An 18202-nucleotide genomic window follows, 5' to 3' on the forward strand; every position below is an offset into this window, starting at 1 on the left:
GTTGACAACTATAAAGAAGCTCCCTTTGAAAATCGCAATCATTCTTCATGAGGGACGTCAGAGAGGGAAAGCTTGTCTTGTCTTGTCACTGAAGCTTCCTCAGTCCTTAGAACAGTGGCTGGGACATACAGTAAAGGTCACTTGTTGACTGATTAAATTTATTTTCCATTTATTGGATTGTGATCGTGCAGTCCGACAGAAGTTGGAGAAACCTTTACAATTAAACTTATCATGGGGAAATGAGGGCCATGAATTTAGGTGGAAGCAAAATTGAGGAGAAAACTGAGTAAATTATTAAATAAGGTTGATCATTATTCTTCAAGTTCATCTGTTATTTAAGAAATAGCGTCTTCAGTAGGCAAGTACCTACTGAAGGCAGAGTTAGAAATGTAAAGCAAAGCAGTGATGAGAAAAAAGTTGTCAGAAGCAGAAGATCATGTAGTTTCCAGCTAAAATGATCTTCTAATTACTGCCCCAAGAATCATACTGAGCTAGTCCTATAGGGAGAAACATTCCTGTATAATTCCTTAAAGTCCTTAAAAATCATCATCATTATTATTATTAAAATATTATTATAGTTACTATTTTTGAATATGTGAAATATGGCAGGCATTGTGATCATCGCTTTATGTAATCATCACAAAATGTCCTGTGAATTATTATTCCCATTTACAGAAGAAGTAACTGAGACAAAAATTAAATAACTTGTTTGAGGTCATACAGCTGGTAAATGTCAAAGCCATGACCAAGGTTTTCTTATGACAACACTAATGCTCTTAAGCACTAAAGAGCTTTGCATCATAAGAGTAAAATCTCTGACAATGTACGCTTTTCCCTCAAGATTTATCAGCTCACCTTAGTTTGACGTCACCTTAAATTTCATAAGTTTAATGTGTAGATTTTAATAATATAAATAAAAATGTTCCCATTGGATGGAAATCAAGCTTTCTCCACCAGCCACTCTACCCTTCTTTCAAAAGAACCCTAGGAACCCCTGGAGTCTGGGATCAAACTAACGCTAGGTTAGAGTATGTAGTTTAGAGTATTAGAAATAATGGAATTGATCAGCCATCCCCAGAAGTTTCAGCTCTGGGAACAGAGTCATCTTCAGTCATACGACCTAGGTCTCTATAAATAATGAAGTGGTGGGTGTATTGTGGTATGGGGGGAAAGCATCAGAACTGCATAGTGATTTCTGAGAAGTTATTTAATCTTGAAAGAAACCAGGAACTTTTAAATGGTCTGTACTCTAGCCAGACTCCCTATATTATCTTCATTATTTATGAATTACTGGAATCTTAATACTTATTTTACACTTTTGTAAATCATCACCCTTCTACTCATTTCTTAATTATTTTACTATAAATGTGCATATTCTTATTCCTCAAATTTCCTTCTGTTTTGTTTTGAAGAAATGTGATAATATTTCAGATTACTGCCTTTGTCCCCAAGACATCTGCTTGGTACTAAGAATCCCAAGTTTGCATGAAGAAAGAGAAAATATCTGCTAAGTGGTATTATATAAGCAAGTGACTTCTTTAATGGATCCTGGGCTATTCTTTGTCTTTAAGGAAAATAAACTACTACAGCCATTAAAGCTTTCTAACATTACTGATGCCTAGGAAGTGTTAATCTGCAATTTGTCAATTAAGTGATATTTTTGCTACACTGAGCATTACTGTTTGGTAGTTTGACAATCTGTCTGTTGAAAAGGGAAGACAGCCTTTTGAGAAAACTATTTGTAGTCACTGGGTAACATTGATTATCTATGTTTGCCAATGCCTGGAGAAAGGAAAATCATTATGAACGACTCAGATTGCATATAAATATGTTGATAAATATGTTTGACAATGTTGAAATGTATTATTTCCCTTTACTTGAAAGAAAATTGTTTGCCAATCTAAGGAAGAGATAAATGACATACACAAGGCAGACTAGCTCCTTCTTTATCTTTCTTTATTTCCCTGCAAAGCTAACATCTCTACTCCTCTGCAAGATGACCTCCTCCTGCATGCACACAGCAGCCACTGGCTCATAGCAGCCCGAGAGCCCCCAGATCCCTCTGAAAATTGCTGTGAAACAGAGATTTGCCTCTCTTTCCTGAGAACCAGAATGAGTCAGAAGCCCAGTACACATGGGAACAGTTGAGCCTTTGGATCTTCTGTGCAGTTTCTCCTTTCTGATAAGTTATTCTTTTCCTGCAAATGATTCTCTCCCAGATAACAATCTGAGCAGGGAGGAAAAGAAGAAAGGGACAATTTGCCTATTGAGTCAAACTTCAAGCAGCATTTGATGTACCCTAGCCTTGGAAAAGGGCTAAAACTGCATTTAGTTTGTGGCAAATGTGAATTATCATCTTTCTATGTCAAGTTGTTCATGTCTTTTGATAACATAGCAGATGATAGTTACTCAGAGTATTAATCATGGCACTTAACCTACTCTGAAAGAAAACTCAAATACCCTTAGGGAGAGCTTCCATTACCAGGATATCCAATATTCATTTTGCCCTAAGTGCAACCTCCAAAGATGCAGTCCTATTTAAATAATCAATTCTTCTCAATCACCCCACCCAACAATGACTGGAAATTACTCCAAAGAAAAGAAGAATGGAATAATCAACTTTGAAAGAAAGCCCTTTTTATATTAAACTTGGAACTATTTTTTCTCACTCTCGTTGTTTATATTTTTCCGATACATATTGTAAGCAAACATATACATCAGTATCACTCGTTGAATTTGTCAATCAAATCTAAACATCTATAGGGGACTGGTATTTGTTTAGCCAAAAGAAGCAAAATAAAGAGAAATAAATTATACAAAGCAAGTTATAAATGTAGCTTAATATTTGTGATAATTTTATTAATCAACATAATTTGCATCTTTGCAACAGGTGTCTTGAGTATATTTTTGTTATTGAACATGGGTCAAAGAGTGAAAACTAACTCATAGAGTTAGAATTTGTATCTACACATTAGTATCATTGGTCCCAAGGCAAAAGCCCTCTTTCTTTCATTTAAAAATAAATACATACTTTGGAAAATTAACTGGTTATTCTAACATTGAAAAATATCCAAGTCTGCATTCACAGTGAAATAAACTATGTTTGGGCCTTGGAAGAGCTCCATGTAATGATAATGTGAATTACTTTAGTTCGTTATTTTTATTGATCAAAAAACTTGACAGTAACAGAATCCTGCTTCATTATAGTGCTGTATAGAGCAAACTATACCACAGCAACAGCCATCAGAGGAATAATTTATGATTATAATAATTCCAATCTTTTTATGACACTTTGCCCTATATTCTTTCAATTGATCTTTACACAAACTTTATGGTTTTGGCAAGAGAAAATAAAGACCTAGATATGGTCCTTTAGTGCTTTACAGAAAGTCTTTATCTTTAGTTACATGGATATATGTGACTTCAATGTTTAAGTAGCTTGACTTTAGAGAGTATTAGAGTAAATATTGATAAATCTGAATAGGTGTCTCCTGGCATTCTATGTCAATGTATCTCACTGGCATGGCCTGTACTTTCCTGAAATGCTAAGTCAATGTATAGCACCTGGATCTACACATTAGTATTATAGGCACTGAGGCAAAAACCCATTCCCTTCGAAATAACGGTGACCTTCCTGATAGAGGTAATGTCTCCTCTGTTCCTCCCCAGCAACTTTCCAGTCACCCACAGGGATCCGCTCAGCTAAATAGCCATCAGCTTCCTTTCTAATTTTATGGTGGGAGGATAGGAAAAGGACATACTCGCTGAGGCATTTGGAAAGTTTAATTGTATTTTTGAAGCTAGTTTCTCATACAGGATGCAAAATTTTTCAAAATATAATGAATTTAAATAAAATGTAAGATAAAATGAAGGTGGCCATTCCTGATGATTAAAACTATCTTATTAAGTGATTTGCAGTGTATGTTCTCTACACAATTGATGTGTATGATTATTTATTGATTTACCTGGGTTTTGTTGTGGCATCGTTTGTACCATGAAACCAAAATGCCACTTTTATTCTTTCACCTTAGTTAATTAAATAATTTCCTGGTTGATCTTGTTAATTCCATGGGCGTGAGGTTGAGGGGAGGGTATTTACTTTTTATGTTGCTATCTCATTGTTAGTGATTACGTTTGAAGTTATTTGTACTTTTTAAAGAGACATAAAAACAAGTAGTCTGAAGGTATTGTATGATAGATTTTTCCAGGTAAAATATTTCAGACCCCCAACTTATAAGTTGCAATGAATTTCTGTTTAGGGTGATCACTGTCCCTCGGGGTTATGTTAGCTGTAGCTGAAAGACAGTAAGGGGGAAGTGGGGCACCCAGAGTGTTGAGTGCTTATTTATTCTTAATGTGACGAGACAAGGGATATCATTGAAGGTCATGCAAAAAATGTGTTACTTATGTCAGTTGAATGCCCAGATATAGATAATATATGATTTAAGCATCATGATTGACTCTTTGTTCTCACTGTCAACACTTTAGGGTGACAATGGAGACAAGAGAACATAGGCCAATGTAGCACGTGCATTTTAAGCACAATTTTCTCTCTTTCTTGGATTGATAAACTTATTATGAGGGTGTATTAGTTCTCCAGAGAAACAACAAATTAGGAGCATATATGCATATATATGGCTTATATGCATATGGTATTGGTTTACGTTGTTACAAAGGCTGAGAAGTCCCAAAATCCGCAATCTGCAATTGGCAACTTGAGACCCAGGAGAGCCAATGGTATATTTCTAGTCTGAGTTCAAAGACCTGAGAACCAGAAAAGCTAATGATCTAAGTAAATTCCAGTCTGAGCTCCAAGGCAGAACACTCATGTCCAAGCTCAAACACAGTCAGTCAGAGAGTGGATTCTCCCTTACTCCACCTTTTGCTCTAGTCAGGCCTTCAAGGGATTGGATGAAGTCCACCCACATTGGGGAGGGCAAACTGCTTAACTCAATCTGTATTCAAAGGTTCATCTCATCCAGACACATCCTCACGGATACAACCAGAATAATGTTTAATGAAATATCTAGGCACCTGTGCCCAGGCAAGATGACACATAAAATTAACCATCAAAAAGGGACTAGCTATGGTCAAGGTTAAGGCTTTTGAAAGAATGATTTGCTTAAATTATCTTTCTTCTGTGTAATTTCTCCTTTGAAGATCCATGCACATTGCTCTGGAATGTGATTTGTCTCAGATCAATTCAATTCACCACACATTTATTGAGCCCCTATGCTTACAAGATATAATGCCAAGCTATATGGGAAACTGAGTGGCACAAAAGCCTTAAGAGTGTGTAATCTGGTATTGAGAGATGAATATCCCCAGTTGCAGTGAAAGGCTGAATATAATAAGCAAAATAAGACAGACATCAATTATTTCCAAAGGAGGACAAAGAAGGGAAGAATTTATTTCTACTGAATCAAGAAATACATAAGAAAAGGTTTAAATTTGCCTGGATTGTGAAAGATGAACACCAGGGCTTGAAAGTGGCTAATTTTATATTATAATGACTGTTCCAATTTGATACAAATATGTTTTTGAAGCTCAGAAAATTTCTTGAATGAGTGAACGTAAATTGTGGCAAAAAGCCAAAAGAGAACACTAATTTTATCACAGGATTTGCCCTTAGCCATTTTTGAGGCAGAACTATTTTGATGGAATTCCCAAGGAATTCCCTGAACATAAGACGTGCAGTTAAGGTATTTGTCATCCTTCTACCCAGCTTCTACCATAAAGGTATGGTCATTCAGAAGGTGGAGTATTCATTGAGTGTCACCCAGCAGGGAAAGAACATAGACCATGAGACATCTTAAAATATAAATTTCAACCATTTTTTTCTGCAGAAAGTACTTACTCTCTGCAAAGAACTAATGTTGTTTTATGAAGTATTGAACCAGGAGTAATGATATAATGTGCCTTTTAGTTGCAACCTGTCTGTGATAGGTCGTAAAAAATTATCTTGGAAACATAATTTTAATAATTAGCTTTCATATTAAGTCAAAAATTATTGCACAGACATTATTTCTATTAGCTGTATGTGTAATAGAATAAGACTGTACTAATAAACATTTCTGTAGAAATTAATATTTGATTTATATTGATCCTGACTCATAATTCTAATCCTTAACGATTAATGGGTACAGTATGTATGTGCAAGATGGCAGGAGGGGACAGGAAAGGTGGATTTTTAGCAGGGTAATAGGGAAGGGTAAGGAGTAAACAAGATATCAGTGTTCTTTACCACAAATAAAGTCTAAAAGAGAAAACCAAAGTTTTCTACTAGAATAGTTAACAATGATGTGTGTTATTCATGTAGCAGCCATTATGTATTAAGTTCTGTGCTAGGCATCTCAATATTGAGAGATCCCATATTATTTACAACCTTATATGAGAAAGAATCTGAGATTGAGACAAAATTTAGTAGTTTTTTCTTTTTCATTTTTTTAAATTTACACAGAAAGCAAATAATAGACCTCAGATTCAAATAAGAATTAATTTTACTTCAGTCATTCCAAAGCTCACACGCTTTTTAATATATCACATGGTTCTTATAGAGTAAAGCCTACATCAGTTTATTTATTTCATCATTGAGATGTCTCTTGCATTCTTCACCCCTTTATATACTTCCTCTGTCCTTGACTTGGCTTGAATGAACTCTTTCTTACAGCATTGCAATGCTTTTTTCAATCTGATTTTTCTGCCTCTAGTTTTCCATTTATGCCAGTTGTCTATTGATTGTCTCTCCACTTCAAATGCGTTCTTGTTTGTGCATTTATATCACCTAGGTTTGTGATATAGCTGAAACCTATAAACATTTCTCTTTTGCCCACAAACACAAGGTTTGCTCTGTTAGTCAAAAGTGCCACACAGACACTGCAAATCCATAGCAGAGGAAGAAGTTTGTCTTTCTTATCCTAAAGGGTTGTTTTGTTTGTTTATTTGATTAAATGCCCAGAAAATTGGCAATGCTTGGTGCACTGTAAACAGTAAGAAGGATGTTAACTTTGCTTTAATATAAATAATAATTTTATCACAACAGAGATGTCTCCTCAAGAAATGAGATACTTGTGCATGTACATATTTCCTTACAGAAAAATGTGTTCAATATAGTTGGCTATTCTTGTTGCAAGTGATCCTCCCACCTCAGCCTCCTAAAGTGTTAAGATTACAGGCATGAGCCACCGCACCTGGCCATTAGCTATTCTCAAACATAAGTCAGAGCAAGGCAGAGTGAATGTTAAATGAGTGAATATTGCAAAGGAACTCAAATTCCAAATAAGAAGTCTGGGAAAGGTAATTGTTAAGATCCTTTGACCCTTGATAATTTATTCTTGATTTCATAGAAAAACAATCCAATGAAACATTTACTGCCTGTCTTCTTAAATACTCACTTGTGTGTGTGTACCTTGTCTTACCATTGTGCTATTTTTCCTTCTAACAGTGTTCTCAAGGATGTACCAGTTATACAGTAGAGTTAATTTATTTGTAGTGAATAGGGATGCAAATTCCTACTTCTAATTTTCAGTTTTAATCACCAGAAAATGCATGGCTGCTTGATGGAAAATGCTAGAGTTTAATATGAAAACCTTCATGTCAACATTTCAGTTTTCCCTCATTGCCTCGTTTCCCTAACAAATACTCCACATTCTCCAGTGTTTAGCAGACAATAAATCAGTGCTGTGGCTCATTTAACACTCATATTGGAAGGGATTTATTCTCTCTAAAGCTTCAGAAGTTGGGCCAAATACTCAATTTTTATACATTCAACCCCTCAAATCCAAAAGATGTGATATGAGCCAAACTAACAACACCAACAAACTCTCTGGGGGAAAAATAATACAGTGGATTTAAAATCACTAATAGATAAAATGAGGACACATTCCTCTGGGTGGTATAGAATTTCTCTCCTCTGCTCCAGAGGGTGCATTGCTTTTCAGCTGCATAAATCTATCTCCTTTGGTCAAAGAGATGATTTAGTCTCCAGAGCCAAGACAAAAATCCTGTTGGATATTAGAATTTGGAGAGTTCCATGGCCTCCAAACAGGAATTTATATACCAGAACCGGTCAATGGTCCATCTAGTCGAGCCTCCTGCTTCCTCCTGCATCGAATGATGGATGTGTTAGAAGACAGGAGTAAACTCGCCATGATGCCCCTAATTGAGAAAAATAGCCACACCAAGGAAATTTCATCTTAACTCTGGTACTGGGTTAGTTTATTCCATCATGCCTGAGACCTGATAGCTATTTACCTCTATACTACTGTTACAGAGAAATTCTTTTATTTTATTTTTATTTTTGGTAGGAACACACTATTAAATTTCTCATAAGCATTTAATTCTTAATTGAATCTTATTAACTTCTGCTGATTAACAACTCACTGTAGAGTGAACAAGCAATCACATTCCACCTCTTAATTTTGCTTAAAAAATTCCAGCTAAATGTACATAAAATAGTGATACCTCTTACTTTATTTCTTAATATTATATGTCTATAAAAAATGTGACCCACTGGAAGTCAACACATAAAAAATTCTCTGTAATTAGTTATAAAATGTATTATTTGGTTATTAAACTACAAGGAGTGAAAGTTCAATTCATGACTTGTGAGTGTTTCAAGCCCACTCTGTATTATTTGCTTAAACCTTTTAAGAACCTCATATTTCTTTACTAGGAGAAAATTGCCACTGAGCTAGACTACATTAACATGAAATATGTTTAACGATATCCTTGCTTGGAAACTACTAACAATGTGTTAACAGTTTTCCAGGACACTGTGGACAGTGTATTTTATTTTTTTTGACAACAGGGCTGCAAACCACTTTATTCGACTCTGTATTACGTTGTTAAGCCTCCAATGGAAGGACTTTAAGTAAACAGTCTATGTCATCAAAGGACTCAACTCATTGTCATCACCTATAGAATGTTGAGCAATAAGGGCAAGGTCAAATCTTGCATTAGAAGTCTGTGCTACTGTGGGTTCACTGCTACTCAGGCTTTGAGAGCAGGCATTTATGCTTGTTGGCAGACTAATTAAGGGAAATGATATGCCAAAAGAGTTCTCGCCTCATCATTTTTTAAAATGTGTTTACTCATAACTGTGCTTGGATTGGTGGCCAGAAGGGCTAGAAGAAGCACTAATCCTCCAACAATTCTAATTCCTTTTGCACGAACAGCTTACATTATCACCTGTTTTGAGTGAAAAGCCATAAATTGGTCCCAGGTAATTGTAAATCATATAGTCAAATATGAAAGCTCGTTCCTCTGAATGATAATAGGTTAACAATCAAATATTTATTTATATGATTAATGTGACTAAAATGGGGTTTATTTAAAGAGCATAGAATGAACATCAAGAGAACAGGACTTCTGCCTGCATGCCCCAGATTTGAATCCTTGGCCCAAGCAGTCATTTCTATGTGCAATTAGGCAAGCCATGTATTGTCTATTAACCTACTTCGTAAGAGTGCGACGTGAAGATTATAACTTTTAACATACTTTTAGATCATTGTTTATATTATTACCACTATCATTATATTTTATGATTTATAAATTACGTGATTAATGTGAATAAATAAATTATGTGAACAGAGTATTCTACAACTAAACTGCTTTTAAAAACCAAAGCAGATTATGATTTGTTTGAAAGAGAGATAGAGAGAAAGAAATAAAACTTTGACAATAATATGTTGCTCTTACATAGCATATTCCATTGTTTTCCTTATTTGAGTCTCACAAACATCACGTAGGGTATGTTAATTATTATTATAAAACTTTGAGAAGAGTGTATTTTTCCCTCTAGGAACTAAGCTCCTTTAGAAAAATAATGTGAATGTACTTTTGTACTGTTACAAGGTAGTACTAGACTGATAAATATGTCCTCACAAATGGACATAGCACTTGAAAGGTTTTGGAGCTATATGGCTCTGTACATGTCATGATTATATTGTTTTTAAGTGAATATCATTTTCTCCAAGCCCATGCATATGTGTATGAGCTTCTGTTAGAGGTAAACAGGTAGATGACAAGTTGTTTCTTTGCTTAAATTTTAGTTGCAAGGCAAATTTCCTAACAGCCTCTGTTCCATGTACCTGAAGAGAAAAACAGAAGACAGGAAATGTAAAAACTGGCAAGAACTTAATAAAAATTTACGATGAACTCTGCATGCACTGACATAGGCAATGTGATGACCCTAGGATGTATACTAACACCCAAGTATGCAAAATCTACAGGGTCAAGAATAGAATCTGATATATAACGAATGCTTCATGAATATTTCCTTATACACACACACACACATCTATTACATTTTAGAGGATAATTTATTTTATTTACTGTGTAGTTTTAAAAAATGTTTCAGTGATACAAAATAATTGCACATATGCAATACAAAATAATTACAGTCATTTTGATACGTGTATATAATCCCATGAGCAAATCTGAATAATTAGCATATCCATCTCCTGAAACATTAATTATTTCTTTGTGTAGAGAACATTCTAAATCCTTTCTTCTAGCTATCTGAAAATATACAATAAATTTTTATTAACTATAATTACCTTATAATGCTATAAAACCTTAGACTTCTCCTTCTAGCTATAATTATGTATCCATTAAACAGCCTCTCCTTATCCTTCCCTCCCCACTACCCTTCTCAGCCTTGAAGAGCCACAATTCTACTCTTTATTTTTAGAAGCTAAACTTGTTATCTCTCACATAGGAGTGAGAACATGTGATATTTGTATTTCTGTGTCTGACTCACTTCACTTAACATAATGTACTCCAGGTTCATCCATGTTTCCATAAATGACAGGATTTTATTCTCTCAAGGCTGAATAGTATTCCACTGTGTATATATGAACATTTTCTTTATCCATTCATCTGCTGATAAAGACTTAAGTTGACTCCATATCATGACTATTGTAAAGAGTGTTTCAATAAACATGGGAGCACAGATATCTCTTTGATATACTGATTTTCTTTCCTTTAGATAAATAGCCAGTAGTAGGATTACTGGATCGTATAGTATTTCTATTTGTAGTTTTTTGAAAACTCCGATACTGTTTCCCATAACGTCTGTACTGACTGACATTCCCACCAACAGCGTATAAGAGTTCCCTTTTCTCCACATCCTTGCCAACATTTGTTATTTTTCATTTTTTTGATAAGAGTCATTCCAACAAAGTTAGCCATCTCATTGTGGTTTTGATTTGCATTTCCCTGATGATTAGTGATGTTAAGCATTTTTCCATATAATTGTTGGCCATTTATATGTCTTCTTTTGAGAAATGTCTATTCAGATACTTTGCCCATTTTTAACGGAATTATTTGTGAGGTTTCTTTTTGCTGTTGACTTATTTGAGTTTTTTACATAGTCTGGATATTAATCTATTGTCAGATGAATAATTTGCAAACATTTTCTCCCATTCTATAGGGGTCTCTTCACTCTCTTGTTTCCTTTGTTGTGCAGGAGCTTTATAGTTTGATAAGACTGCATTTATCTATCTTTGCTTTTGTTGCCTATGCTTTTGAAGTCTTATCCATAAAATTTTTGCCCAGAACAAAATTCTGAAATATTTTTCCTATGTTGTCTTTTATTAGTTCTATAGTTTGAGGTCTTATATGTAAGTCTTTAATTCATTTTGAGTTGACATTTGTACATGTAGAGAAATAGATGTCTAGTTTCATTCTTATGCATATGAAAATTCAATTTTCACAGCTCATCGTTTATTGAAGAGGTTGTCCTTTCCACAGTATATGTTCTTGGCACCTGTGTTAAAATCAATTGCCTTAAATACATGGATTTATTTCCAGGGTTTGCCATTCTATTCCATTGGTCTATTTTCTCTCTTTGTACCAGCACCATGCTGTTTTGGTTGTTATAGCCTTGTAATATATTTTGGAGCCAAGTGGTATGATGCCTCCAGCATTGTTTTGTTTTTGCTCAGAAATATTTTGGCTATTCAGAGGCATTTGTGGCTGCATACAAATTGTTATCTAGGATTTTGTTTTATTTCTGCGAAGAACACCTTTGGTATTTTGTTAAGAATTGCATTGAATCTGTAGATCAGTTTGGGTAATATGGTCATTTTAAGAATATTAATTATTTTAATCCATAAACATGAGATGTCTTTTTATTTTTTGGTGTACTCTTCAATTTCTTTTATCAATGTTGAGTAGTTTTCATTGTAGAGCTGTTTCACCTCCTTGATTAAATTTATTCCTAGGTATTATTTTTTGTAGCTATAGTAAATTGGATTGCTTTCTTTCTTTTTCAGCTATGTCATCATTATTGATGTATAGAAACACTACTCTTGGTGGAGGCAGTTCTAATGGCTTTCATCTGGCCTTTCTCACCATAATAGTCCTCACCCTACAGATCAGGGAACCAAGGTGGAGATTCTGCCAGCTGCTGAATAGGTCTATTCAAATTATGCATCTGGACCTGGGGAAATAACCAGAAGATGGGTTTGGGAACCCATGTAAATCGAACCTGAGCTTAAACTCCATTAATCACCTGACCCTCGTAACCCCCTATTTTAAATGGAGGGCCACAATGATGTTTCAGGTCCTGAAATCAATGTCAGTTCAGAGTCAGTGTCCAGCAGTCCCAAAAAGTTCTGATTATTTTCCTTTCCCCAGTATATATTTATCTAAGTAAAAGGTCAGAGTTTCCTTTGGGGAAGGATGTAAAAGATTGACAGTTTAAATTGTTGGCAGTATACTGGGGTCTTTCCTCAAGGGGACTCAGCCTCCCCTTCATTCAAGGGGTTCTGGGTCTATAAACTGGCTCAAGTCTGGAAATTGATTGAGGGTCTATGATTCTCTATTTTAATGTTTCAAGTTAGACTTGTGTTCACTTGATCTAGACGTTTTCTGCATATACAGATCAGGTAAGAATGTAACAGGCTTTCCATTTATTTTGCTTCAAGGAGCACCATGATTAATTAGACAATGTTTTAGGTCTACATGGGTTAGACTATTCTGATTGTTGTTTTGCCTCTGCTGTCTCTTGCTGTAACCATGTCCATCTTGCCTTTGGCAACTGAATGCTGCCATTTGGCCCCTGCCACCTTGGGATCCAGTTACTCCCATTGCATTTAGGTTTTAAAATTAAGTAACTGTGGTTCTCACTGTATGGTCTGGAATACATAGAAGAGAAATCTCAGATGTCTTCAAGGATGCTGGTTCTCTCTTCACAAATCTGTTTCTCAGAGTATTAATGAAAGGTGTATCTTCTGGACCTTCCCAGTGTGGGTGAGTAGGTTTTATGTGAAAAATCCACTTTAGCATTCTAACTCCCTAAGCCTTTGAATCTCTTCCTTTATATTAAACCAAGGAAGAGAAGGCATTTCTAGCTCTCATGGTAATCCATATTTCAGCCAACCAAACAAATAATTAGAACTTTTATTAACTCCCCAAGCTGCAACATTAAATCCCTGCTTAGTGAGCCGATGTTAATAAATTCAACCTGATCCAGCTTTATTTCCTTCTTCTATTATCCTGCAACCTTAATATCCCTTCCCATACAGGTTTCCCCAGTTTTCTGCTTGTATACAAAATAGAACACTCAGCTAGTTCTTTGGAGTATAGCACACTTCCTCATTGCACCTCACCTTTAGGGGCCTCTGGGACTTGAGTCCAGTCATTGTTCTAGAAGAAAAGAGGCATGGTGGGGGTGGGTTCCCAGGAGAACCAGCATTGTCTTATTTGTCAACTGCCTCAGCAGATGCCATTATTGTTTCTTCAGGCAATGCATGGTTAATTCCTCCAGACAGAGGCAGAAAGATGAATACCACTGTGAGGGCTGTTGCCACTGCCACTGGGAGTAGGGAGGCCACTTCCCCTGGCAAAAAAGGCTCATCAGAATTTAGAAGCTCATTGTCCCCAAGCTTCATCGGAGTCCTCCCATACATCCTTATTCCAATGTACAGTATCCTGTTCTTTTCCAATCAATGTCCTCATTTTAACAGTAGTCACACTACGAGGCTGAGAGTTCACCTTTTGTTGTAAGTCAGCTAATGACATGATGGGGGCTTGTGTTTGATTTTCAACAATCAACCTTGTGGCTACAGGAGAGAAGATTCTCCTTCAGAGAATACTTAGAAGCTTTTAGGCTATTTATGTGCATCTGCAGCTGAGAGTCCAAATCCCTGAGCTTGTCCTTTAATTCCATCTATTTGTTTAGTGATGTCAGGAGCAATCAACCAACATTTCTTGGTTTTCCACAAATATTTGAAGTAGAGTCCTTAGCATTTGAAGGTCTAATGAGATTAGAAAGCCAATTGTAGAAACCTCAAAACCGACTAAAATTCATCTTTAAAATTCCGTTCCTTTAGAACAACTTCTGGTACCAAAATCTCTATTAGTCAGGGTTCTCCAAAGGGAAAGAAACAATAGATCTATATAAAAGAGAATTGTTGGGGGGAGTTGGCTCACACAATCAGAAAGGTGAAGTACCATGATATACCATTTGCAAGCTGGAAAATGAAAGATGCTTGTAGCATGGCTCAGTCCAAGTCCAAAAGCCTCAACACCAGGGAATTGACAATGCAGCCCCTAGTCTGAGGCTAAAGGTTTGAGAGCTCCTGGAAGGCCACTGGTGCAAGTCCCAGAGTCCACAAGCTGAGTAATCTGGGGCCTGATGTCTAAGGACAGGAGGAACAAAAGGCAATCCAGTCTAAAAGGGAGAAAGAGAAGGAACAAAGCAAGTTGAATATCCACCCTACTTCCCCAAGCCCTGTTCTAGCCAGACCCTCAGTTTATTGAATGGTACTTTTCTAATTAGTGTCCTCACTTTAACAGTAAACACCCTACAATGCTGAGAGTTCACCTTTTGTTGTAAGTCAGCCAATGCCATGATGAGGGCTTGTGTTTTATTTTCAACAATTTCAACCTTGTGGCTACAGGAGAGGAGGGTCTTCCCACCTACTGAGGGTGGGTCTTTCTCCTCCAGTCCACTGACTCACACGCCAGTCTCCTCTGGAAATACCTTCATGGACAGGTCCAGAAACAATGCTTCACCAGCCTCATCTAGGCCTCCCTTAATCCAGTCAAGTTGACACCTAATATTAACCATCACACAAAGTGAAAGAAAAGTCTCAAAAATAATTCATAAATAATCTTTTCTGAAATATTTGGTTTACCAGAAGGAGGAAATGCATTGCCAATTGCAATTTAATTCACTGAATTAATTTTGACTTGATTACATCTCTTTATAGTTTTCTTCCTTTCTACATTCTTGCCCTTTCTCTTTGCATTTTGTACACATGAAGCACACTGTCTTTTCAACACTCAGTTACCTAGTATTTTTATAAAGGTGAAATATTGTTACAGAGAACATCAGGGGTTATCTTGAAATAATTACAATAATAAGGCTGAAGGTGATAGAAGCTAATATTTATCTCAGGCTTACCAGTATGAGATTTCACTTTATATCCATTACAATTGGAATGTCAGCTCAAAAGTGGCAGAGATTTTAAGAGTCCTGTGCATTGATGCTTTCTTGATGTCTAGTGCTTGTAGGCACTCAGTGAATATTTATTATATTGTCAAATGGTCTCAAATTCTACAAACAATGCAGCAATGAAGATATTATTCAATATTGTATCCTACTGCTTGGAGACTGATGGGTTGCACCATGCTACTGGCTTCTCTCATTTTCCAGCTTGCAGATGAGTTATGTATCTTTCCAAACATATATAGGTGAGAAATCAGATAAGCATGAAATCTGGATCTGCTGAAAGACAATCTTGGAAAATTACTTTCATTTCATCTAGACTGCTCAATGCACAGAAATTTGTAGAAGTATGTTGCATGATTACTTATACCTACTGAGCAGGTGGGCACACAGATTCTCTAGATTAATTAGGATTGGGGGATAGTAGACTTATATAAAAGGATCCAGAAATCAAACCTAAGTCTGATTATAACCATGTGTTTCCCTGTAATCTATATTCCCTGGCAAGGAGAAATTAATGGAAAGAGGGTAGAGTTAAGACATAAATTCTGAATGTTATCTAATGTTTATAGTGTTACTGTATGCGTGTGCACATGTTTGTATGTGTGGGAGAGTGTGAGAGAAAAAGTATAATGGAGATGGCTTGGAATGTATCTTAGATTCTTCTCTGATGAATTATTCATCTGTTAGAGTTTTAGTGATTGCATCTTTCATAATGTTTGTATAATTGCTTATCTAGGTAAACTTGATTTTTTACACATCTTTGCACAAACATAACTTTGCATATAACTCTGTTTCTGAAAGCACAATATAATGCTGATTTAATTATTTGGCTAGAAGTACTGCCCTTCACCCCAGATAGTGAATATCCTAATGAGAAAAGGAAGTGAGTCTTATTTCATACATGCCACAAGCATTGTGGGGCTTCAGTTAATGTGTGCTGAATTAAATTGCTAGAGATGTAACAACTACTTTAGTTTCAGAATAATAAAAGCAAACACTTACCGAACACTGTATGCCAAGCACAATAGTCTAGGTGATATATCTAGAGCATCTAATATCCTCAATAATCCAACCAAATAAGGACTATTATCATCATTCACATTTTCCTGATTAAAAAAATTAGGGTGAGGTAATATGTTCAAGGTTATGCAGGTAGTAAAAAGAAAAATGGAAATTTATACAAAGGCCCAATTCTTGTTTGTTTTTCTTGGGAGAAATGAGGCTCATCTCTTTATCTTCAGGTAGTTACTTCCTCTTAATGAATGGAGAAGCAGTGATCTGTGCCATGCTGTTTGTGAAGTACTTAAAAGTACAATCCGAGTCTTATGACAGCCAATCTAGTGATATTTCCACTACTTCATTAAACTCTGACCTACTTGTAGATGACAACACATCTGCCTTGTTGAAAGTCATATCACAGAACTTGGTATAGTGACCCTCATATTGTCTGTAGCCAATAAATATTTTCTGAATTAATGATTGAAACACAATAGAGCTCATTGAAAGTCATATTCCAGAACTTGGTGTAGTGACCATCATATTGTATGTAGTCAATAAATATTTGTTTGCTCAATTAATGATTAAAACACAATAGAGCTCCCTCAATTTCCATAAGAACTTGATCCTAAGTTAAAAGGTAACAATTTAAGACACACCATTGCAGTGTTAAGGCCTCCATCTATAAAGCAGCACATTCTTTATTGCCTTGCAGACCAATAATCATTAACAGACTGGATATCAAGTTTGAATAATAATATACTGAGCTAGGTTTTATAAGGACATTAATTCACATGCACAACTACATCAACCCCTGAGGACTTTGTAGAATGTGAATATAGACATTATGTGATTCATGCCTTAGCTAGGCACCTCTGGGGCATGTCATGATGGCCTGCATTTAGCCACAAGTTGGTGAGAAATATTTGGAAATGTCAGAACTAGCAAAGAACATAAAATGTGCAATTGAAAACTCACCCAGAGATTTCAGTGAGGCTAACTCTTCTGAGATCTGCAAGAGGCAGTAAGCCAAACCTCAGCACTGTCTCAGTGATCAGATAAACATGCGTTTGCACGTGACAGTAGCCTTTAACAGATGATCTGTGGGAGCCTGCCGGGGAAGGTGACCTGATTAGCACTTGACTGGGTGCTCTTCCCTGCTTTCTGCCCTGGGCCAATTTCTGGTTTTGTTGCTCAGACAGGCTTGCTTCCTTTGTAACACTGGTATGCAGCCACAGTTTGGGTCCATTTATTTCACACTCATCAATTTTTTTAGTGTGTAATGGAAGGCTTCACTTGGAGCACTAAGACGTAGGATGGGTGTAGCAAACCTGTGCACCACACGCACAAGGTTAAATCAACCTCATTGCCAGGTAAAAATTGAAAATTGTCAGGACCCTAATGCCAACTTTTTTTTCTCCCCTGCCTTTTTTTTTCTTTTAAAATTTATCATTGAAATGGAAAAAAAAATGTTTATTTCAATGTGCAGGTATCTTCATCCCTCACTCAGTTTATGACTATCAAGAAGGACAGTTTAAACCATTAAAAGAGAGTTAAAGAAAAATTCTGTAAGCATGGCTTCTATCTGTAGCTCTTCCATGAAGTAGCTAGGCACTCTGCCTTGTGTGTAAGGTAACTTCTGCAACATGAGAGATAAATGGTCTCTAGTGGTCTGTTTTATCCTCTATAGTTCAATAATTTTTTTGTTTGAATATTATCTTTTATTTTTTTCTGAAAGAATCA

The 18202-nt window shown here is 35.9% G+C and overlaps 1 long non-coding RNA gene across 2 annotated transcripts in view; it reads right to left on the reverse strand.

The window, feature by feature from the left end:
- Positions 1-1939: 1939 nt before the first annotated feature.
- Positions 1940-18202, reverse strand: part of LOC129526630 (uncharacterized) — a 51823-nt gene continuing 35560 nt past the window's right edge. For both annotated transcript variants that reach the window (XR_008671312.1, XR_008671311.1), the window contains exon 5: positions 1940-2227. This is a non-coding gene — a long non-coding RNA (uncharacterized lncRNA). The remainder of the gene's footprint in view (positions 2228-18202) is intronic.

This window comes from Gorilla gorilla, chromosome 15 (assembly GCF_029281585.2).
Source record: "Gorilla gorilla gorilla isolate KB3781 chromosome 15, NHGRI_mGorGor1-v2.1_pri, whole genome shotgun sequence".
NCBI classification, from domain to species: domain Eukaryota; kingdom Metazoa; phylum Chordata; class Mammalia; order Primates; family Hominidae; genus Gorilla; species Gorilla gorilla.